This window comes from Macrobrachium rosenbergii, chromosome 21 (genome assembly GCF_040412425.1).
Source record: "Macrobrachium rosenbergii isolate ZJJX-2024 chromosome 21, ASM4041242v1, whole genome shotgun sequence".
NCBI classification, from domain to species: domain Eukaryota; kingdom Metazoa; phylum Arthropoda; class Malacostraca; order Decapoda; family Palaemonidae; genus Macrobrachium; species Macrobrachium rosenbergii.
The window spans coordinates 23,575,644-23,601,313 of NC_089761.1; the positions used below are offsets into that span (position 1 = coordinate 23,575,644).

At 35.9% G+C, this 25,670-nt stretch overlaps 1 long non-coding RNA gene across 1 annotated transcript in view; it reads right to left on the reverse strand.

Moving 5' to 3' along the window:
* LOC136849571 (uncharacterized) overlaps positions 1 to 25,670 on the reverse strand; it is a 219,136-nt gene that overhangs the window by 4,178 nt on the left and 189,288 nt on the right. The window contains exon 3 of the long non-coding RNA XR_010856313.1: positions 4,246 to 4,333. This is a non-coding gene — a long non-coding RNA (uncharacterized lncRNA). The remainder of the gene's footprint in view (positions 1 to 4,245; positions 4,334 to 25,670) is intronic.

Below are 25,670 nucleotides of genomic sequence, written 5' to 3' on the forward strand. Positions count from 1 at the left end.
CGAAAGAGAGAGAAAGAGGGGGGGGGGGGGAAGGCAGAAAGAGAGAAAGAGCGGCTCTCACCTCGGGCGGACCATCAATTCTTCCTGCAAAAATCATTTGAGAGAGGCCATTACCCACATGATTTCATTGCTACGGTGTTTATCAATTGCAGAAACTCCGACAGGCATAAAGCAGCGCTTGCTCTGGGCGGATTCCTAGCTGAAATGGACAGTGCACAAGAGCCATTTACTTGTCAGAAATGCCTGGTTTTAAATTCCTTTCGTAATTGTAAATCATTTTGAAGTCTTTTTCATTTGTCTGTGGCGAAATCAAATCTAAAATGATGCCTGAGAAGGGTCTTTAATGTTACGCATGGGATTGAATAACTCCCGCGTTTTGTTATTACTAGAGAGTTCTCAAATGCTAAAACTTTCCACATCTTATGCACTGCCGTCGAAAAATGACGTAAAATGATACAAAGCACAAATTAGTAACTCAGTAATAAACTTGATTTTCGATTTCAGAAATAAATTAAAATGAGATAAAATAGAAAAATTTAAAAACAAGTGATCTTTATACGGAGTATTGTTACTAAACAGCTTATGTAACGCTGAAATAAAAAAAAATAAGCAAAAAATTACGTGTATAGCTAAGTGTGTGTGTGTGTAGGAGAGAGAGAGAGAGAGAGAGGGGGGAGGGGTAATCCAATAATAACTGCAATAAAACACCTACTTTATTCCCCCTCTGGAATCTGATTCAATAACAAGATAATCGTATGATCTCTTTTCGATGGGGCCCCGAATAAATTATCTTGGCCCACCGGCAACCTCACACACAGTCCTCACTAATGAAAGCATTTCCCAACGCAGTGAGCTGCCGTAACTTACAGAATGGCATTTACTAAACAGATGTTAGAATATTTTAGCAGACGAAAAGCCTTCCAGCAATGCAATCACCATAAGAAACACGAGCACAACAATTAAAAGCTGATTGTGTTTCCGAGAGCCTGGGCAAACGCTGGGTGATTGAAATTTTCAGTTATTCAGATCTTTCAGGGCACGAAGGATAAAAAATAAGTTGAAAGTCCAGATTCAGAAGTAAATAAACAATTGACATTATTCGTTGTGCATTCACTCTTTGGGCACAAGGCAAAAGATAACTGAGCTAATTAATAAATCTATACAGAAAAGATTGTAAAAGAGAAGGTATGAATAACATGAGTTCTCCAGTAAAATTAACAATGGGAGAATAACTACATCAACAGGCAGGACCTAGCTTATATAATGTTATGGCGTGAAGGAGAGGTCCAACATTTCATCTCCAATTTCACCATTGCGTGTAGCCGTTGTATTTACATTTATCTTGTGGATATAATATATCCTATATATATATATATATATATATATATATATATATATATATATATATATATATATATATATATATATATATATAAACACACAGACAACCACACACACATATTATATATATAGATAGTTGTGAATTTTTGTCACTTACTAAGCCCCAAATATAGTTTAATATCCAATTCACAATAATTTGAGAGTAGCTTACACCCAAAGAGAACTGCCATTAATAACTGCCTTGTCCCCGGCAGGATTCGAACCGTTGCCTGGTTAAGAAACAACGATAAACTGTGGTTTTTGACATCCCAGCTATCAAGCGAGATACATGTTGAGATAGTCACAAATAGTAGACAGTTTGTGCACCTGCCATCGAGGTTCTATACTTAAGGCTAGATATCGACCGATCTCCCCCATGATATATATATATATATATATATATATATATATATATATATATATATATATATATATATATATATATATATATATGTGTGTGTGTGTGTGTGTGTATGTATGTATGTATATATATATATATATAGTATATATATATATATATATATATATATATATATATATGTATATATATATATATATATATATATATATATATATATATATATATATATATATATATATATATATATATATATATATATATATATATATATATATATATATATATATATACAAATATATATATTATATACATATGTACATATATGTATATTATATTATTTATACAAATATATATATTCATATACTAGTCATAAAACTTTGCACACATGAAAAGGTACCTTTAGTAAAATCTTAGCGCAAAAAAGAAACAACCATTTTCAAAGACCCACAAAGAAAATAAGGTCCTTTTCTTTCCTACAATGCCACCCAGACGGTTTAAATGACAGATATAATCTCTTCTAGGATTCGATCTAAATCGAATCTTCAGAAATGACCGTTATTTGACGTTCATTGCAGCAGATATTACCCGTCGTCAGAATCAATTGAAAGCAATCAGCATTTGGATATTGATTCTCATTTAAGAACTAAACAAAGGGGATTCTCGTAAAGTTCCGGGACGAGAGAATCGTTATAATAAGAACAGCTCTTAGAGCCAAAATGGAGTTAGGGGGCTAATTCATGAAGCTTAGGTGAAGAATCTGTACACTATTTATAGATTCAGTGTTGCCAATTTTTTGTTTGGAGGTCAAACACTTTTTAAAAAGTGAAACTTTCTACAGCAACAAAAAAATTCATTAAACTGAATAAAACCTGCGATAAAAATTAACAGTACTGAGAACATGAATTAGACAACAGCAAATATAATTATATATATATATATATATATATATATATATATATATATATATATATATATATATATATATATATATATATATATATATATATATATATATATATATATATATATATATATATATATATATATACATACACACACAATACTCTCCCTGTAATGACACTAACATCTAGAGCAAGAATTATTTTGCAGCATTGGCAACGATGTTAATGAGACCCCTCTAAAAAGAACTCATGATTTGCCCATTCGCCACAGACAAACGACTCAGTTCGGCCGATAATATAGGATTAACTGAAATCAGTTCTTATGCTCCTCGGTATTTTGAAGAAATATGATGCAAGTGACTTGGCAATGCAAAATTAGTTAGTGGATACCAACTAAAGACAGGTGGTCGACTGCAGTGATTCAAGTTTGTTACGAATGTTTTCTCTCTCTCTCTCTCTCTTCTTGACCTGCGCAGAAATAGACAAGTAAATGAAATGTGAGGTTAATAATATCCTCATGAGGTGAAGTAGCGCTTAGTGTGAGAGACACTTACACCACACATACATACATACACACACATATATATACATATATATATATAAATACACATTAATTTCCAGTTTTCTCACTCCCACGAACCAACTACTGACAACATATTTTTTCGAATCTCTGAAATAACAAGTGCTGTAGATAAGAGCTTTACATCTGTCAACAAATGAGACAGTAACCTATTTGTAAATCAAACTAATAAACAATTAAAACGGCAGGAACTTCATGTGGCATCATACATCCAAAATAAGTGCATCTTCAATAACGTTCTAACCCGTAGAGGGGTAGTGTCGTCAGTGCACCTCACTGGATGCACTGTATGCATTCCTTAAGGTTCTTTGCAGCGTCTCTTCGGCCCCTAGCTGCAACCCCCTTCATTCCTTTTACTGTGCCTACATTCATATTACCTTTCTTCCATCTTGCTATCCACCCTCTCCTTGCAATCATTTCATTGTGCAACTGCGAGGTTTTCCTCCTCTTACACCTTTCAAACCTACCTGCTCTCAATTTCCTTTCCAGCGCTGAATGACCTCACAGGTCCCAGTGCTTGGCCTTCAGCCTAAACTGTCTATTCCGAGTCCAATAACGTTCTTTACCACCTTCAACGTTTGTCTGTTTAAAGATTAAAGTTCCTTGTGACTGATATAAAGAAACGTTAATTTCAAATGGACCAAAGAAACAAAAACGATCAAATAAAATAAAAAACAAGCAGAATGAGGAACAAAGATTAATTTCTTTACAATCGACACTTTGTATGAGGAGCAGGCTGTGTTGGAGAGAATAAAGAGTAATTTGATGGAAGTGTGAAGTACATGACCTTTATAGCTAAGTAGTGTAAGTGAAAAGTAACACAAAATTTTTTAAAGTAACGATAATATAACAAACAGTAACATTTACCGATTTCCTTGTTTTTCAGGTACGCAACGTGAGTGACTTTTTTTCTCATGTATTACAGTTTTCAATCCTTTTACTTCAAGTCTGGAAATACGAGGGAATTTTATTTTACCCTAATTAAATTTATTCAAGTAATATAACAAAATATTAATACTTACCAACTATCTTGTTTTTCGGTCAGTCATTTTCTACCAGCGTGTTTTCTTTTTTCTTGTCTATTACAGTTCCGTTCCTCACACTGCAAGTCTGAAAATACCAAGGAAATGTTACTTTTCCTTAAATACCTTTATTCTAACGCTTGTGGAATTCAATAGTATGCCTGTAGGTAAGGATGCTAATTAATTTACATGCAATGTAAATTCATACATTTTCATACATTATTTTACGTCGCCTCTGAACTTCCTTCAACTACCATACACCAATGATCATCGCCTTACGCGTCTCCACCCCTTTCTCTCTCTCTCTCTCTCTCTCTCTCTCTCTCTCTCTCTCTCTCATACGCCACTAGAATGATATAGGGAGCGGCAAATCTTCTCTGTCAGCCATCTTTCGCGACAGAATAAGGTCTAAATTAACGTGGCCTCCGCTCCCCGCCTCAACCAGCGATATAATTTGTTGCATACTAATAAGATGTGATTAGGGGCTATTTATAATGCGATCAACCTTTACAGCCGTTTCTAATTCCACAGTTTCCTTCCAAATATTTACGTACGAATATTTTTTTTTTTTTTTTACTCTCTCCTAATTTCTTTCTTTTTTAAAGACGTGTGTCTCCTTTTCCACAGAAATCTAGTTCTAATTAAGGCGCCTTTAACGATAATGGCGCCACGGTCGTAATTACGAAGAATTTGGGGGGTTGAATTATGCCTCCTACCACGGGGGGGGGGCGGGGTGAGGTTGCGTGGGGTTTGCAACCCCTGCCGTGACAAGGGACGGGGAAGAAACAGCCACACATGCACGGCTTCAAGAGGTGAGGGAATTTATCACCGGATCCATATATTCCAGGATAAAGATCTGGGCAATTTCCATCTTCCATTTTAGGGGATTTTCCTCAACGTTCCTTAACCTGGCGAAGAACTTCCCGTTGTCAGTATTCAAGGGAATCTGATTAATCATTTCGTAATATACAAAGGTGATTCACATGACACCTTTTATTCTTGACGAGGTTTCTTCAGCTTTTTCCTTAAACATAAAAATGAATTTTCAGCACTCTGTTACCTCCATAACCTATGGAATTTTATTCAGTGTTTTTGTAATGTATAAGGGAATTCCCAAGACACTTGTCATTATTTAGGGAAAATATCCTCATTATCTAGGGAATATTTCCCTCAACGTATTTTACCGTGCAACGGAGCTGGCTCAACATTTGACTACCTATGGAATTTTTCTTCGACTTTTCCAGACGTAAAGGGGAATTCCAGAGCATTTTTCAGTGCTCAGGAAATGTTCCTTTGTTTCTGAAAATGTCGGAGGAATTCTACATTTTTCGCCATTTCAGGTTAGTTTCATACTACAGCCTATCTCTATATTGTGGAGGCGTTCTATATTTGATCTGAGTACAGCTAAAAAGGCTTTCATATATCAATTATAAAAGATGAAACTTAAAATGTAACCTTCGAACCAAAGTCAGTCAACTTCTGTATCTAATCAAGAAGGCACAGGTTCGAATTCCGGCCAGGGCAAATTTAGTTAATAATTATAATTACCTCTGGGTGCAAATTACTCCCAGAGTTTCCAAAGGTTTGTGGGAAATCAAGGGAAAATATGTGAAACTTTCAAACTGTCTTTTTTTCTTTGTTCTTTGCCAGAAATGATAATAATATTCCGTCAGACTTTGAAACTTTTCACTGTCAATTTTTCATTCCAAGAAAAGTCTATTAAACGAGTGGGGAGTTAGAAATGGTCACATAAATCTGTGTGTGTGTGTGTGTGTGTGTGTGTGTGTGTGTGTGTGTGTGTGTCCTTCTGTGTAATAGTTTTTACGAAAAGGACACGACTGTAGAATTTTCATGGAATATAAATTTTTTATCTTATTCTTTGGATCTTGTAAATTCCATAACCAGTTATTTATGGGCAATATCAAGCACAGTTTGGAAAACTATGAAATTTCCAACATTCCGGATTTTTCTTAAGTTCAATGAGCCGAAAAGCATCATCATCACTTTCTAAGTTGCTAAAATGGTCAAGATTATTTACCTCATTTGTCTCTACCTAATCATCATCACTTTCACGACCGTCTAAAATATTCCCCATTTTTTATATTATTGCAATTAGCACTGTACCAAATATTAAGATGATCATCGTAACCATCTGACATTACCGTTACGGTAATCATTTTGTTTATATTGTTATTCTGCTTTTATATAGATTACATGAGAGAGAGAGAGAGAGAGAGAGAGAGAGAGAGAGAGAGAGAGAGAGAGAGAGAGAGAGAGAGAGAGAGAGAGAGAGAGAGTCAAATTCAAACTATTTCCATTTGACAATGGTTATTCTACATGCCATATTTTGAAAATAAATACAGCGTCCATTAACTTATAAGATACCAGATACACACACACACACACACACACACACGCACACACAGAGAGAGAGAGAGAGAGAGTCAAATCCAAACTTTATTTCCATTTTACAATTGTTATTCTACAAGTCATATTTTGAAAATATATACAACGTCACTGACTTGTAAGATACCAGATACACACACACACACACGCATACACAGAGAGAGAGAGAGAGAGAGAGAGAGAGAGAGAGAGAGAGAGAGAGAGAGAGAGAGAGAGAGAAAGTTAAATCCAAACTATATTTCCATTTTACAATGGTTATTCTACCTACATGCCATATTTGGAAAATATATACAAAGTCCATTGACTTATAAGATACCAGAGAGAGAGAGAGAGAGAGAGAGAGAGAGAGAGAGAGAGAGAGAGAGAGAGAGAGAGAGAGAGAGAGAGAGAGAGAGAGAGAGGAGCGTTTGTGTGCATCAGGATATAAACATTGAAAGTTGATCCCTTATTAAATGATGGAGTTTGGACGTTGATCAAAAGCCTGCTCATTATGGGGTCATTAGAGGGGTTCATTATATGCTCATTACATCATTATCTTTCCGCCGAGGAAACTATAAACCTCAAGAAACGACCCTTGGAGCCACTTCCACTAAACGCAGAAGGAGGCCCCTCCCATTCCTCTCTTTCCTTACTTGTTTATCATAATAATAATAATAATAATAATAATAATAATAATAATAATAATAATAATAATAATAATAACACTGCTAATACTACTGCTGCTATTACTACTACTACTACTAATAATAATAATAATAATAATATATAATAATACTAATAATAATAACACTGCTACTACTATTATTACTACTACTACTACTACTACTACTACTACTACTACTACTACTAATAATAATAATAATAATATAATAATACTAATACTAATATAATAATAATAATAATAATAATAATAATAATAATAATAATGATAATAATAATAATAATTATAATAATAATAATAATAATAATAATTATAATAATAATAATAATAATAATAAAAAAAATAATAATAATCTCATAAACGCTAGTAACAATAAAAAACGTCGATCTGCTGCATCAAAAAATCATATTTAATACTGATTTCACAACTACTTGGAACATCTGTACTAATAATATTGCCATAACAAAAGTCAGTAATACTAACAACAACGGTAAATAAAAAAACAGCAACAATTAAAGAACAGACAAAACAAGAACATCTCCAATGCCATGAAATATTAGCCAAAATAATAATGAAATCAAAAAAGCAACAACAATAAAGATAAAAATAATGAAAATAACTGAAACTGTCAAGAGAAAGAATCCTAAATTTCTGTTTCAAATAATGGAAATTCAACACCGAAGATTAACTTGTTTTAAAATTTAATGGAGATTTTTTACTTGCAATATCACTATAATATCACGAATAATGCTAAATTTGTGGACTAACATAAGAATTCACTCACATTATACATACATCATACACCCACCCACTAAAATATATATATATATATATATATATATATATATATATATATATACATATATATATATATATATATATATATATATATATATATATATATATATATACATATATATATATATATATATATGTGTGTGTGTGTGTGTGTGTGTGTGTGTGTGTGTTGGCATGCATGTGTTAATATTACTGAAAGAAATGATTCGATCATACATTAACCCCATAGAGTTAAAGCAAAACTCAACAGATTAATCTCTGATTTATGAAAGCCAACGGATCTTTGTTAACAAGGCAGGTTGATATAAACTTGCCAGTGACTCAAATCATACATTCAGTGATGACAAAGATTACTCTACAAGATACAAGAATGTTAATTAATCTTCAGTTCTTATTCCAAGTATTGCAAAACACATTGACGGTAATTTTCTAACTTCCAAAATGGGGTGGCTCCGTTCCTCTTCTAGTATTTCAGGATGAAGCTGCAAGGACCATCTCCCTCTCTAAACTGACGGCTGTTTCGCATTTCACTGCTTAGGTCAACGTAAGTCCTGTGGGTTATAACAGAGCGTGCCCATAACGATTCGTCCTCGCTTGGGGTTTGAACAACTTATGCAGCCTCGTGGTCTAGTGGTTAAGACACTGACCTCACTAACGCGAGAACCAAAAATTGCCTAAAAGTATACCTCACCGCAATGAAAGGTTTATATAGATTATGTTTTAAAAAACTGCTTTTTTTCAGCCGTGAGTACCTGCTCTGCTCTCTCTCTCTCTCTCTCTCTACTATGTAAAGAACTAAATGGGTAATCAATAAGCTTGCTAATAAAATACCTGACGTACTGAAAACAGCTTCATCTCGTAAAATAAGACTATAAAGACAAAAACAAAAAAATCATTCGCGTCATCGACGACTGGAGCCTTAAGAAATATATTATTATAATGATCTCATTTTCGCTTAACAAAACATAATTCATATCATGGGATTATAATTTTAAGCTTAGTCCAATTTTATCTAACGCATTTTTATCCGTATTATTTAAAAGACGAATATCCTTGACTGCATCATAATTTGGGTTTTGCTGCAGTCAAGTTATCTGCGTGTAATTTTAAATACTACATAAGGAATCATAGATTTCTTGGGCAAATTATTTATATGGAAAAGTATTTTCTTCGTCTTAATTTTCGAAACAAATTACCCTGTGACGAGTGAAGCTTCCCGAGTTCCTATAGGCTAATACAGAGCTCCTGTATCGACCCTGACTGAGTTATTAATACCCAGAGCAGAAGAGGCCAAAACACAAGGCGTAAATCTTAAATTTTTCCAGTGGAAACAAGAACATCTTAAAGTATTTTTTTTTGTAGGATCCCGATATCTACCATAATTTTTTTTTTTTATAATCTAAAATGGTATATTTGTTTTAAAAGGTAAAATTTGGCAAACAAAATGTTTTAACACTTTACCAGTCACGAATCTCATAAGAAAACATGTTAATAATTGTTTGCCTTCCCAAAATCTTTTAAAAATCTGAAAATATGTGAGCTTAAGATCCTCAGATCTCACTACTTAACTTGCTTCAAACACTAAAAAGGTTTTGATTAAGACTTTAGGAGTTTTAAGATCTGAATACGATTTGGATTGGCAATTTGATGAAAATTTAGCCCCAGAACTTACTAAAGAATCGGTTTTGAATTCTATATAAAACAAGTAAAAAAAATGCGCCGAAGTTTCTTCGGCGCAATCGAGTTTTCTGTCCGGTGATTGGCCTCAGCCACGGCCCATAAAACTCTTTAGTCGCGGCACACGAAACTCAGCCACGGTCCGGTGTTGGCCATGTTGGTACCTACAGCGCTGCCAGGCAGACGATTACGGCTGACTTTAACCTTAAATAAAATCAAAATTAATGAGGCTAGAGGGCTGCAATTTGGTATGTTTGATGGTTGGAGGGTGGATGATCAACATACCAATTTGCAGCCCTCTAGCTTCTGCAGTTTTTAAGATCTGAGGGCGGACGGACAGATGAAGCCGGCACAATAGTTTTCTTTTATAGAAAGAACCTTTTTAGAATTTAAAAAGGTTGACCTACGAATCTGATACAGATTCAACATCCTAATTTCATAAAAAGGTTTGTCTCCAAAATTACAGGTATGGATAAAAAATAAAAATCAAGTTTAGGATCTACAATTTGTCTTCAAAACCTGAAAAGGGACTAATTTTATCATTTTAAAACGTTTAGGATTCGAAATTTTAAAAGGCCAATAATTTCTCCGATTCGACATGAGATAGGCTTCTGGTTAAATTTTTCTTGGTCTTTTTCCCTCATCACATTAAATCGAAATTTTGTTAGCTTAATTTAGGCACTTTTTAGAAAATAATTTTAGTTAATTACTCATTCTGGAACTTAAGTTATTATTAAGTTTACCAATAAGATAGATGGGGGGTAATGTGAATTATACGGAATTGACTTAAAACAACTAGAAATTAGTACTGACTCTACATAACGAGAAGCAATACGGGAATATAGCTGTTCTTTTCAATACTTTTTATATGAATATAAAATAAAATGTAAAAATAATATTTGTCAATAACATGTGAAATTAAAATTACAAATTTAAAACAAGTGAGTGAAAGCATGTTACCCTAAAAACTGAAAGAGAGAAGGAAATATATACATATATATATATTATATATATATATATATATATATATATATATATATATATATATATATATATATATATATATATATATATATATATATATATATATATATATTTCTGTACATCTCAACCTAATTTTCAATGCAAAGGGTTGGAACGCCAGCCAAAAAAGCAAAACTTATAATTCAGTTCTCTTAAAAATTCTGCCAGGTATTTACTGATTAATTAATCTATGTTGGAACGCCAACCACAAAAACAAAACTTATATATCAGTTCCCTTAAAAATTCTACCAGGTATTTACTGATTAATTATTCTATGTTGGAACGCCAACCACAAAAGCAAAACTTATATTTCAATTCTTTTAAAAATTCTACCAGGTATTTACTGATTAATTATTCTTTGTTGGAACGCCAACCAAAAAAGCAAAACTTATATTTCAATTCTCTTAAAAATTCTACCAGGTATTTACTGATTAATTAATCTATGTTGGAACGCCAACCAAAAAAACAAAACTTATATTTCAGTCTCCTTGAAAATTCTACCTGGTATTTCCTGATTAATTAATCTATGTTGGAACGCCAACCAAAAAAAGCAAAACTGATATTTCAGTCCTCTTAAAAATTCTACCAGGTATATACTGATTAATCAATCTATGTTGGAACGCCAACCAAAAAATTAAAACTTATATTTCAGCTCTCCTAAAAATTCTACCAGGTATTTACTGATTAACTAATCAATTTCGGAACACCAACCGAAAAAGCTAAACTTATACTTCAGTTCCCTTAAAAATTCTACCAGGTATTTACTGATTAATTAATCTACGTAACTATTTAACAGCCACACGAAAAGAAATGATTCCACGAGAAAATGACGGCGTTTCCATATGTAGGTCAGATAAGGACGAAGTGGCAGATGGAGATGAGGTGGGCCTGGCCTTTGCATCACCCCACTGAGGATAGCGCGTCATAGTGACAGCTGGCCTCCTGCGGGCATCAGAGGAACTGGAACACCCAGACCTACTTGGAGGCGGGAGGCTGGGTACGAGAAGGGGGAAGTATGTGGGCATGAAAGCATAGGAAACACATGAGTGGCAGGGTACGATGGGAAATATTTGGGCATGACAGCTCAGGAATGACTTGAATGGCGGGGTATGAGGGGAAGTATTTGGGCATGAAAGCACAGGGAAGACTTAAATGGTGGGGTATGAGGGGAAGTATGTGGGCATGAAAGCACAGGGAAGACTTGAATGGTGGGGTATGAGGGGATGTGGGCATGAAAGCACAGGAAAGACTTGAATGGCGGGGTATGAGGGGAAGTATGTGGACATGAAAGCACAGGGAAGACTTGAATGGCGGGGTATGAGGGGAAGTATGTGGGCATGAAAGCACAGGGAAGACTTGAATGGTGGGGTATGAGGAGAAGTATGTGGGCATGAAAGCACAGGGAAGACTTGAATGGAGGGGTATGAGGGGAAGTATGTGGGCATGAAAGCACAGGGAAGGCTTGAATGTTGGGGTATGAGGGGAAGTATGTGGGCATGAAAGCACAGGGAAGATATGAATGGTGGGATATGAGGGGAAGTATGTGGGCATGAAAGCGCAGGGAAGACTTGAATGGCGGGGTATGAGGGGAAGTATGTGGGTATAAAAGCACAGGTAATGCAGGAGTGTTGGAATATCTGTCACACGGCGCTGAGGGCGAAGATGGTAATGCAACAAAACAGTATAAAAACACATAAAATAACTCATGTATACTAAAACGGAAAATTAAATATGGAAGATGATAAAGCAACTAAACGACAAAAGCCAAGACCCAGTAAAAATCACAATGCCGAGACTAAATATCGTAATGACACATAATACCTAATGGAAATGAGCACACATTAATAAAAGGAATACATTTCTCCTACATCTTCACCTTGACGACCAGCGGATATACTTTCCCTCGTGGAGAGAGAGAGAGAGAGAGAGAGAGAGAGAGAGAGAGAGAGAGAGAGAGAGAGAGAGAGAGAGAGAGAGAGAGATGACGAGGGACAGAAGTTATTAACTGGCAACCTAATCTATGGTTCCTGTTGACAGCTGCACGCTTTGATGTCTGCGCCTAAGTATAGGGCGAGGATGATAAACCCTTCCAGAACGTAATCATGATCAGCTCAATGGACCTTTCATTAAAAAACGGTTAATTACAAGATTCAGAAACGAGTGACTAATTGGAGTCAGATGGAAAATGAAAGCGATTACACCGGCATATTGTTTTATCGTTCGGGTCTGTGAATAAAGAAAAATATATATAGGTTAGCCTACCGGGTTAAGACTTCATCAAGAGCGAAGGACAATGGTTTCCTGTGAGGAAATGCATACATAATGGATATTTCACCAGGAATGAATTACATGAGGCCAGGTTACCTTTTTGATAATTCATATTTCCGTTTTTATACTTCCAAAAGCCAAAAGCAATACGAAGAATTTTCTTAGTGAAGATTGAATTAATTTGCAGCATTTGATTACGGAGCAGTTGAATACTTTTTAATATATATATATATATATATATATATATATATATATATATATATATATATATATATATATATATATATATATATATATATATATTTGTGTGTGTATATGCGTATGTATATATATATGTGTGTGTGCGTGTATATATATTTTTTACATACATACATACATACATATATATATATATATATATATATATATATATATATATATATATATATATATATATATATATATATATATATATATATATATATATGTACATATGCATATACATATATAGATAAATCCAGAATGAGAGAGAGATCCAGAGAGAGAGAGAAACTCCCATCATAACAGCTCCATAAAGTACATTTTTATGAACACGGCATGCTCGTTTTTTCATATGGATTCTTCGTCAACGGCAGATGATATACGCATGCGTCCAAAACACGATATCGATATTAATGAAAACATTTCGTCGAATGTATATCATTTATATGAACATGGCTGCAAACTTTTTCTTCCAATTATCAAACTGCGTTACTGAAAGAAATAAATTGCGACATACAAAATGGACGTTTTTCTGAGAACTGTACCCATTTCTGCTAAAAAGATATAATTTCTCTCTTGCTAAACTCATATGATATATCATAACTACCTAATTATTTTTAAAAATATTGCCAGTAAAGTTTAGAGACAGAGCAATAATTAAAAAATATTTATTAATAAATTGTACCTTTTAACTATTTTAAACTAACTTCCCGGAACACTAAAGACCCCAAGACCCAGCAATAAATATACTAACGTCGGGGTTTAGTGCAACGCCACATAACAATGATTAAATCACTAAGTTCATCCAGTTTTAACTGAGCGAGGGAAACGTTCTATATCGTTATCGTCCTCCCTGAATTTACAGCAAAAGTCCTGACACCTTAACAAAGCCTCTATAATAGACATATTTTAGGGATAATGAAGAACGTCGCCTACGAGGCCTTTCTCGAAAAAAAAAAAAAAATAAAGGCCATTTTGTCTGTCACGTTGAAAACATGGCCACCAGACAAAGACAGTCATAATACCTGGGTTGACAGGTGCAAGATTGATAATGCACACGCAAAATGTCACCTCTTTTTGAGAACAGTATGAAATGCAATACTTTCTTTATCAACCCTTCCCCTCCCCTTTTCTGCTCTCTGTATCTACCCATTTCTTTCTTTGTTACGCGTGACATTATCTTTCGCACATGCGGGGCTCTTCTGCAAATCATAAATTTCCAATTAGTTTGGCCATCGGGGTTGTTGGGGTGGGGGCGGAGAGGGGGGCGGTCTCCCTTACAGGGAAAAAAAAAATGGCAGATGACAGCTGTCACCAGCCGTCTCCTTGTGGTCATTGTGCTATTTATTACTTTGGTCCTCCGTAACTTACATTATTATTTTCAATTGATTGTCACATGAGAAGCACTACTTCGATTTTTTTTTTTACCAAGGGGCAAGGATCCCTCGCAATGATCGCTTACAATATTGAATAGGCCACTCTGTCTAGTGCTTATTATTGCCTCTGCGTTAATGCATGGCTCTCTCTTTCGTTTCGACCGATTTTTTCCATTCTCTGGTGAAGACTGTCAAGCACCTTTCCCTTCATCTTAATGGCAGAATAAAAGAAACTATAAATTGCAAATCAACCTCCACGTTTTACCCTACGCATGATTATATATTCATAACCGGAGAGTGCACGTGAATGTATTATTCAAGTGAAGAATTAGAAGTTTCCCTGATACGCAATAGGTTGACGCCAAACTTAGAACATATCAAATTTATGATTTACTGATTGTCCCCCAAAAAGAAAGGGCTTCAAATTCGACTAAAGCATGTTGCATGGATTCAATTATTTCTTGCACAACACAGGGTTGAGATTTTAAGCAGTTAGGAAACGAGGGCTTATTTCTCTTCAGTGGGTCCTTACACTTTATTTTCAGAATTTGATTCGAGTTTTTCTTAATAAAAATTTGGTAATGATGTAATGTCTGACGTATTTCCCAAGTAAAATTACATGCAAAATAAAGCATACTGAAACTGAACGGAAAACTGTTTCTTAATAATTTGGAAACATTTTTTCCACATAAAGAAAAAATTGGTAATTATCCAATGTCTGGCGTATTTTCCGGATAAAATTAAATTCAAATAAAGAAATTACGTGGATTATCTAAAGCGCATTTAAACTGGATTGATACCTGTTTCTTGGAAAAAAATTTTCCGGGATAAAAACCTCATGAAAAATGGACGATAAAAATGAAAAAAATTCCCTATATAATGAAATAGATATTCTTGATATCCTATTGTAAAACTTGAATTTAATAGTGTTTTGTTTCTATATTCGATGAAAACAATGAAAAAATTTTCTGCTGAATTGACTGATTTAACAATACTAAACGTAATTATAACAATAACGATCTTGATGAACGTTTAGCGAAGAGAATTAAAATATATTTCCCGACATTACCTGGAAAACCTTAAAAATACCGAAAAATAAAATCTAGGAGTGTCTGGAAATCATCGTCCAAAGAAATGCATAAAAATTAAACAAACATCTTCCGATATTAAGAGAAAATATTCTAAAATTCCACACGGGACCGTTTTCTCAAATTAATTCGAAATATATCCTACAGTTAACCTTTGACCATTATCGAAAACATAGCACACTGTTTTTTTTAGCTCTAAACTCTACACGGAACACTTTCCGGGAATAACATAAAACATACCCATTTATGAAAAACATAGATTTATAAACTTATTGATTTTAGACGAATGGAAATGCCAGAACTTTGACATTTTTACATGAACGTCGCAGGAATTTTTAAGTCCAGGTCAGTAAGTTGGTCCTGAACATTTTGAAACTCTATTAGAGAGACGAACAGGAAATAACTGATAATAAAGGATGACGGAGAAAAAAAAAAACAATAACAGTTACAAGCTTTGCCTCCTTGAAGAATATGACCATTCTAGAATGCAAAAACGTCTAAAAAGCAAAACCAGGAAATTAAAAGCCAAGATAATTCCCTGAATTTCCTATCTTTACAAGACATGGCACAGGGAGACGTATAAGAACTGACAGGTATTACAGGAAGACGGAAATAAGCAACATTAAAAGTTACAAGCAAACCCTCCTTGAAGAATAATGTGATTCTCAAAATGCAAAAACGCACAGAAAGCGAAATCGCAAAAAAAAAAAAAAAAAAATCCTTGAATTTCATATATTTCTAAGACATGGCATATTCACAAAATAACAAGGAGACGTTATCTCTAACCAGATTCACTTGAATTTAATTAAGATGTGGCCATTAGCATCGCGGGCAGACAAGACATTTTTTCTAACCTGTGTCACTTTCGTGAATGTAATCACAAGTTAGGGAACAATTAAACGCCTGGATTTGTATCATAAAGGGGTGCAATTAGAGAGGCTTTGCAAAGAGATGTAATTGCATGTCTTTATTCTTCCTCTAAAATAATTTGCCGATTATTGTCGGATTAGCATGATTCCTTTGGCACTGATTGGACGTTTTGAGAGCAGGTTGCCAAATTACTTTCTCTCATAACGAAGCCTTTTTCATAAAATATGACGATTTAAATTTGAAACGGTTTTACAGATAAAAATGCAAAAGTAAAGTCGATTTAACTGCTCGCTTGTTTAAATATCAAAAGCAGCTGATCCTAATTTAATGGACAAGTGAAATTGTCTTTTTTGCGAGTTAATGTGAGGAAATGAAGTTAATTACCTTTTAACTTTATATTCCGAATCTTGGCGGCCATCACATAACGCATGGGATAAACTCATTCTTATATTTTAAGCAAGTAGTGGACTAGAAACATGGTGTGCCAGCTGCAGGTAATATTTGAATTTTATTAAAATAAAAAAAAAAAAACTACAAGAATCTTTCCTTGGAGACAAGATTTCGTTTGGAGATGACCATGGAAACGTGTTTTTTGCTGTTTAAAAAGAAAGAAAAACATAAACTGAAAATAAAGTTTTAAAATATACCTTTTTCGATAAATTGTTATAAAATACACCTTTTTTGATCAATTGTTTTAAAATATACCTTTTTTGACACATTGTTTTAAAATATAACTTTTTTGATAAATTGTTTTAAAATATAACTTTTTTTTGATTAACTGTTTTAAAATATACTTTTTTGATAAATTGTTTTTCATATCAGTGGCAAGTTTTCTTTGCATATTTTAATCAGCGTTTAGTGACATAAACGAAGGTGAAAAAGACCCTACAGAAACAATTAAAACTTGGCGTAGCTTAAATCCAGAAGGCCAAAACAGTCCGAGTTTCCAAACATCAAGTTAAATTCTACTTCTCTCTCTCTGCATCTACATGTGTGGTTGTGTGTGTGGTTATGAGAGAGAGAGAGAGAGAGAGAGAGAGAGAGAGAGAGAGAGAGAGAGAGAGAGAGAGTGGTTGTGTGTGTGTGTGTGAGAGAAAGAGAGTGGTTGTGTGTATGTATATGAGAGAGAGAGAGAGAGAGAGAGAGGTTGTGTGTGTGTGTATGAGAGAGAGAGAGAGAGAGAGAGTGGTTGTGTGTGTGTGTGAGAGAGAAAGAGAGTGGTTGTGTGTATGTATATGTGTGAGAGAGAGAGAGAGAGAGAGAGAGAGAGAGAGAGAGAGAGAGAGATTGTGTGTGTGTGTGTGTGTGTGTGTGAGAGAGAGAGAGAGAGAGAGAGAGAGAGAGAGAGAGAGAGAGAGAGAGAGAGATGTGTGTGTGTGTGTGTGAGAGAGAGAGAGAGAGAGAGAGAGAGAGAGAGAGAGAGAGAGAGAGAGTACAAAGCATTTTCCAATAAAAGAAACTGAGTGACGAGAGGCAATACTTCACCGTCATCCCATTTCCTCCGCAGAAAGAAAGAAAGAGAGAGAAAGAGAAACATTACAGAATGAGTTACGTGAACACACACGGACGAAAAAGAGAGCCTTTGTCGTCACGGAGCCGACGACGAACACGACACTACATTATCGAGCTCATAATCATTTTGACGAGAGTGATGTTACGGGTCGTATCCAAATGGCACAAACAACCCACGTCATTTCCCTCGTATCCTTTCCTCCTGAGGAGTTCCTAAGTAGAGATGAGGGGTTGAATGAGAGGGAGAGGGAGGGAGGGGGGAGGATGAGGAGGGAGAGCGAGTGAGGCATTGTATAGCCGCGTTCCCTCATCGCCTATAAATCAAGACCTCAGACTACTTATTAGGAACCTGTATTCATATTTCTTTTGACTAAAGCCTCTTACTGGAAGACTAAATAGGACAAGGGGAAGTGAGCCTTACGCCCAGTGGACATCCGGTCGAGAATGCGTGTAAACACACAACCGTGCAATCCGCGAGCAATGACGGACGCACAACGAACGAGTAATCAAAAGAGTGAACGAAATTCACTGACAGGTTGAAGGAGATAATTTGGCAGGTAAACCCGTCAAGTCTCGCTTGATAAGGTCCCATAAATCAGGCTATTTTAAGCCTATGCAAGGGAATACCTCGTTACACGCGATAAGCCTGTTACGGGGAGAGAGAGAGAGAGAGAGAGAGAGAGAGAGAGAGAGAGAGAGAGAGAGAGAGAGAGAGAGAGAGCGCAGCATTTTCATGGCACGAAAAACCAAGGAGTCGAAATATATCAGAAACGTCCAGATCCCGTGGGAAAAAAAAAATTAACGCAATGCAACTGAGCGTGAGAACGTGAGCTGCAAGCCACGCCCATCTAATGACACATTTCCCTACTATGACAAACTCACGGGCCAATCAGCGCTCACGACACGGTTCCTTGGGCCAATCAGAGGTCATGTTGCCCTCGTTGGTTATGTTCAGAGACCTTTTATTACTATTAACGCGAGTTATGTCTCCGAAGGCTGACGCCTACGGGTCATTGTGGGCCAAAATAAGACATTTGGAATCATAATACATGTTTCTGGTGGGGGCTGAATTTAGAAAATATTTTCATAGGGTGAAGTTAGCTTGAGAGAGAGAGAGAGAGAGAGAGAGAGAGAGAGAGAGAGAGAGAGAGAGAGAGAGAGAGAGTTTAAACAGCACTGTGTCAAGAATCTAGCCAGACACTACGGATAAGATTCTGGCAAATTACGAACATAAAAGAATTTGTCAAACTTAAGTCACTTAAGGAGCAAGGAACTTGCACTATTGACAAAGAAGCCATCAGAGGGAAACACTTACAAGAGAGAACAGCATAAATCACCGAAGACTTTGCAGGAACCTTGAAATTGATAAGCACTAAATGGGCGTTATGCTGTAATAAATGAGGACCTTTCATTCGCCTTAATAGCTCCGAACAAATATTAACCCGGCGCAGCAGGCAGGTCCCCCGAAGAACGCGGCCATAAATCTCCAATTTCATTACAAAATCGGTCCCATAACTCACCCGAGAGGATACTCATTATGAAGCTTGCTTTTTAATATATCTTCTCTCAGATTAACGATCTCCGTAAATCATCGGTGTGCGCAAAGCAACGTTTTACTTTGTCAAAGACGTAGCTCTTTTATAAACAGATAGAGATCGATGTTTGCCTGAGTGGGCGCAAGGAGGTTGAGTGATGGGTGCTTGATAATTAGATGCAATGCCAGGCGTCTTTACCCGTTCTAGTATCGTTTCTATTCTTACAAAGTGCTTGTAAATGCACGTTTATTTTCTGCATCTATTAATAAAGACTTTTAAGTATGACTGCAAGTATATATGTATTCTCATTCGGTAACATTATGTTTTTTCATAATATTCATTATTCTCCTTAAATACGAATTTTTATTTTATTCATAAGAATGATAAATATATACATAGATATATAGAATACTTGTACAAAACACTTAAAACAAAACAAAACAAAACAAAACAAAACAAAACAAAACACACACATATACTGTATATATGCAGTATATATACGTGTGTGTGTTTGTCTGTATGTGTGTCTGTGTGTGTGTGTGTGTGTGAATCTGTGTGTGTGTGTGTGTGTACGAGTAAGCATAATACTGCACTCACAACGCACATTTTCCAGTTGCATAAGTAATCCGCTGCTCGTTATTTCCTCTTTGATTTACGTAGTTCAAATTCCTTCCGCAAGACTGACGCAATCACACCCTTGCATCACAGACATAGATTAACAAAGCCCCGTTGCTCATAATCGCTCGATTATGTGACAGCAATCTGCGAACGAAGGTAAACAGCAGAGTGGAAAGAGTCTTCTCATCTTTATAAACCTCCCTACCAAGGCTATTTTATAAGGATGGTTTCAGAAAAAATCTAAATGTGTCACTGTTGGATCTATCTTTTACAGAGAAGCTAAACTGAGCCTTTCATGTTAAACGTAAATTGTTTCCAGTGCTCTATACGAAGACAAACAGACGCCACTGCTTACAGTACCTATTAGACTAAGACACAAAAGTATACATAATATATATATATATATATATATATATATATATATATATATATATAATAAAATTTAAAATATTCTTTCAGACTTTCTAAATTTAGTTACCGGCAATCACTTGGTGATGTAGAATCTTTTTCACCAGACTCTGCGCTCTCCACATTCTCCAGGTTTAGTTGATATGCAACTCTTAAATCTCTGATAAAAAAAAAATAAAATTGTATACCTGGCAATGCAGTAACACCTACCGTGAAGACCAAAGCCTTTTCTGAGAACTTTGAGAACTGTTCCACAAAATTCATAGTTGAAAATGATAATGAAACTTACAATCACTACGTAAGTGCATCGGAAAGTTTATAAAATACTGTAAACTCCTTGCGGCAAATATTCCTCTATATTCTCTTTAATTCTAAAATATCACTCTTCCTGACTCTTACAGTTAAACACCCACATTACCACTAAACCTCCAAGTTACTAAAATCAAATATAAGCTATATAAACAACAATTACCAGCAAAGGGCTTCATTATTTCCTACCATTCTTGTGCTTACGATTTAGTGCATCTGAGACGATGCTAATCTTGACTGGAAGCAGCTGAAACCCGACTTGGCCAATCTCTGCAGAACATTATTGCAGTACTGGTCAGGTGCAACGCACTTTAAACACACGGTTGCAAGTCGTAATTGCCCGCCTGTAGCCGAGAGATATACACGTACTTATAGAAAATGTATTTACAAGTGCGCACTTGTGTATACAAACGAAATCATACACGGGTCGGCGCGGGGCGTCCAGATCGACTTGATTCGCATCGTCTGTTTCGAATCTTATTTATTGTCATTTATAACCAACAGAGGGTCATTAATCCGTCCGAAACTTCCCATTCACGCGGCCGAAGGTAGCAATCAGGCTCTTGTTTCTTTGACTAACCAATTAACAGTACATACAATTATATCACGTTCGAGCACTGCCCCCTCCCCCATCCCACGAGCCTTTTTGACTCTGTTTCTTTAGATTCTGCCAATTAAGGAGGCCTGCAATTAACGTGCGCCGAACAGGTAATTAGGAGTTCACACTTAATCGTTAAGTACCAACAACCAATATGGATGGGGAGGCAAAAGGGCAAAAACTAAACCCTTAAACTATAAGGAATAAAAAGGATTTTTCCGGTGCTGGGGGAGGGGGGTGGGGGTGGAGGGCGAAGGCTCCGGGAGCGGGGGGAAGGGGAGCGAAGGCTAGAATTAAGGGCCAAACAGCACCTAGCCGTAAATATCGCACTAAGGCTTTGAGGCCCCCAGGCTTCGTTCTGGTTAAATTAGCTTACACTTTCACAAAATTAAAAAGTCGCAATTCCACATAGTTCCAAATAATTATAAGACATTTGTATTTTTATTATCATCACTGCTTGGTTAAGCTTTTTTACTCATATTATTCTTATCCTTCTCATGACTAACTCTGGGTAACTTCGATCAATTTTAAAACACCACAAATGCAATTGCCCAGGGCAAGGTTAAATTATTCATACGTAATCAGACTCTAATGCTCCCTGAAGTAGCCACTGCCTCAGCCTAGAAAGATATTTAAATAAAATGTATCAAAATAAATACATTATTCTTCAAGCGACATAAACCACACCGATTTCAGACGATCTTGTGCTTAAATTATTCATGACTGCGATAGACCTACCCATCGTGGTTATCTACAGATATTTACTCTAGTGGAGAAAAAACCTAAATTCCCGTTAAAAAGAAGATTTTTTCACTGAATCACAGGAAAATATTAATCAAAACATTGGGCATATCGAAATATCCTGAGACAGGTGCTCTTGAGAAAAATAAGCCACTATAGACTCATGCACCATACGACTCGGTGGCGTGGAGAGAGAGAGAGAGAGAGAGAGAGAGAGAGAGAGAGAGAGAGAGAGAGAGAGAGAGAGAGAGAGATTGCATGAGCCTCTTTAAAGCTCCTGCATGACTAATTACAGACCACAGCCATACACATGGGACCGCGCAATCCTCTGAAGCTGCAGTGAAGCGGAAGAAGCCTTGACAAGATGGAGCTGGCAAGAAGACAAACGTAAGGACCGACCTACGTCAACACCATAAACATATTACGACCTGAATTGTGTGTGATCGTATAGTAACAACAAAGATGTAATATGAACCCTACTGAATGTAGAGACTGCTGTGATATAAATGTTGCCTTGGATCTACCTTCATTTCCCATTCATGTTCCTATTGCGTTTTCCGTACTGAAGGTTTATTTTTGCAATAGTCGATTATTATTATTATTATTATTATTATTATTATTATACAGATCAGTTTAGGCACCGACAAAATCCCAATTCTAGATTTTCCTAGGCTTGCAAATAACCTTTATTACTGTCTACAGTTTACCAAAAGGCAAACTGTAAGTGGTCTGCCTATGGAGTTGAAATGGCCGAAGTCATTCAGTCAAAGGTCTGTGAGGATTAGGAATACGAAGAACATGTAGAACATACTGTGTGTGTAGAGCTTTGATTATATAAATGAATATGTCGTCTGGAGAGCTTGAATCTGACACAAGGTGTTTTAAGTCGCTATAATGATCTAATATCTTGTATGGATGGACCGACGTGAAAAGTCAGAGAAAGGAAATTAGACATAGGTGCGAAGTTGTGGGATAAGAAAATGGTTCGTGATTGGTGCGGAACGTTTTTTGTTATTCAGATTATAGGGTACTGACTGTGGACAGAGAAAATAAATTGCATAAAATGGTAAAAGAATTTGAAAGTCTTTAAAAAGAAGTGCAAGTAAAAAATGCGCCGCAGTTTCTTCAGCGCAATCGAGTTTTCTGTACACCGAACAATCCAGGCCACCGAAAATAGATCTATCTTTCGGTGGTCTCAGTATAATGCTGTATGAGCCGCGACCCACGAATCTTTAACCACGGCCCGGTGGTGGTCTCTCCTATATAGTTGCCAGATGCACGATTATGACGAACTTTAACCTTACATAAAATAAAAAACTACTGAGGCTAGAGGGCTGCAATTTGGTATGTTTGATGATTGGAGGGTGGATGATCAACATACCACTTTGCAGCCCTCTAGCCTCAGTAGTTTTTTAAGGTCTGAGGGCGGACGGACAGACAAAGCCGGCACAATAGTTTTCTTTTACAGAAAACTAAAAAGTCGAAAGTGAATGTCGGCAAGACCAAGGCTATGGGGGAAAATGGAAACCACGGAGTAATATGTGTTGATATGGTTGATGGAAGAATTGATGCAGTTGATTCATATATGTGAAGGGCTATTAGGGATAATGGTAGGATAAGAGGTGTGGATTCCGGATGCAAATTAAAGAAAAAACTTGATTGTCGAGATAAAATGGTGGCATACTATATGTGGCGTACGAAGAACTGAAAGGGGTGAGAAATGAGGAGATACGTATAAGCCATAAAGAAGTCAGAGTAGGTGAAAGGATGGGTCAAGGTGTTTTGAGATGGTTTGGTCAAGTGGAAAGAACGGATGATGAAAAGCTAGTGAAAAGAATGCATAATGCGCAGGCATTAGGAATGAGAAGCAGAAGACCCAGAACGTGTTGAATAGATGAGTGGAAGAGGTATTACAAGGGTAGGGCTCAATATTCAGATAGGTCTAATGTTTTGGTATGATACCGCAGTTTTCGGAACTAGGTCTAGGAGTTCATTTACAACTCAGCTGTTGAAGCGTGAAGGTGGAGGTGACTCTTATGTTGGTTTTTTTGTTTTCAGGGCCATCTCTTATTAGGGGAAACGAATTTAATGTTGAAGAAAAATAACAATAATAATAAATATAATAACAATATCCTAAATTATTTCACCTACACATCACAAGAGGGGTCAGTGAAATGTTGATAATATAAACATTTTCAAAATCAACTATTCAACAGCTTCTAAAACATCAGGTTTTACATAAATATTAACATAAATAAATATTTACATAAATATTAACTTATGCTGGACAAATTAACCAAATCCAAGTGACGGGAGTATAAATTATTTATAAGGATATTTAACACAGACACATTACCTTAAGGCATAGAGCTCCGGTATTTAAGAAGATAATTATTATTAACATACAATTTAATAATTTCCAATAACGATTCACCTAGCTATTCTTGAGATAATAAGAGAGCCTAGTCTGGAATTTTATAGAAAGGCGTAGATATACCATCAAAGCATCCCTGTATGTTATCCCATTTGGAGAAACTGAAAATGAATAATTAAACTTCTAAGACAGGCTAATTGTGGCAAATGATACTGATAACCTATACGGTAATTTTGTTTGTCGTATAATTCGCCATATAAAAAGCTGCTGGTACAGCATTGCTCAAGCAAGATTAATGAGTTTGAACCGTGATTACACATTACCATTTCTTTTAAACAATTTCTGTCGCCATTCCAGATCAGTGAAAATTTGGGATCTTCATTTGACGGACATATTACAATATATTAACATTACATAATCTTCTTCAGTCACAAGCATTTAAGACTGACTTTAAAAGAATACTCTGACCGTAAAACACACCACCACTCACGGCAGAGGCTAAACCCTTCACTTCGAAATCCCGAACGATGGCCCAAACCTCCTTCAGCCATCGACGTACGAAAAAATATTTGCCTTGGAGCAAATCTCCCTCGCTCTCCCCCCTGAGACATTAAGGATAAAAATACCAGCTTAAAATGAGATTCCCCTAAGAAGAGGAAGGAAATTCCCCTCTCTCCGCCGCGGGATAAATAAGCTAATGAGCAACTCTTTGGCGTTGTTTATAAACACTCGAGCTTCCTCCCCCGGTTCTTCTTCTTCTTCCTCGGATAATCGCCGGGAATCAAGGACCCCCTCCACCCCCTCGCCCCGACTCCCCATCCGGAATCACGGGCAATCTCTTAGCCAAAAATTGAAGGCGAGCTTATACGTTATGCGGGGATAAATTATCGGATATTTTTTAATTACTCCTAATAGAATAATGG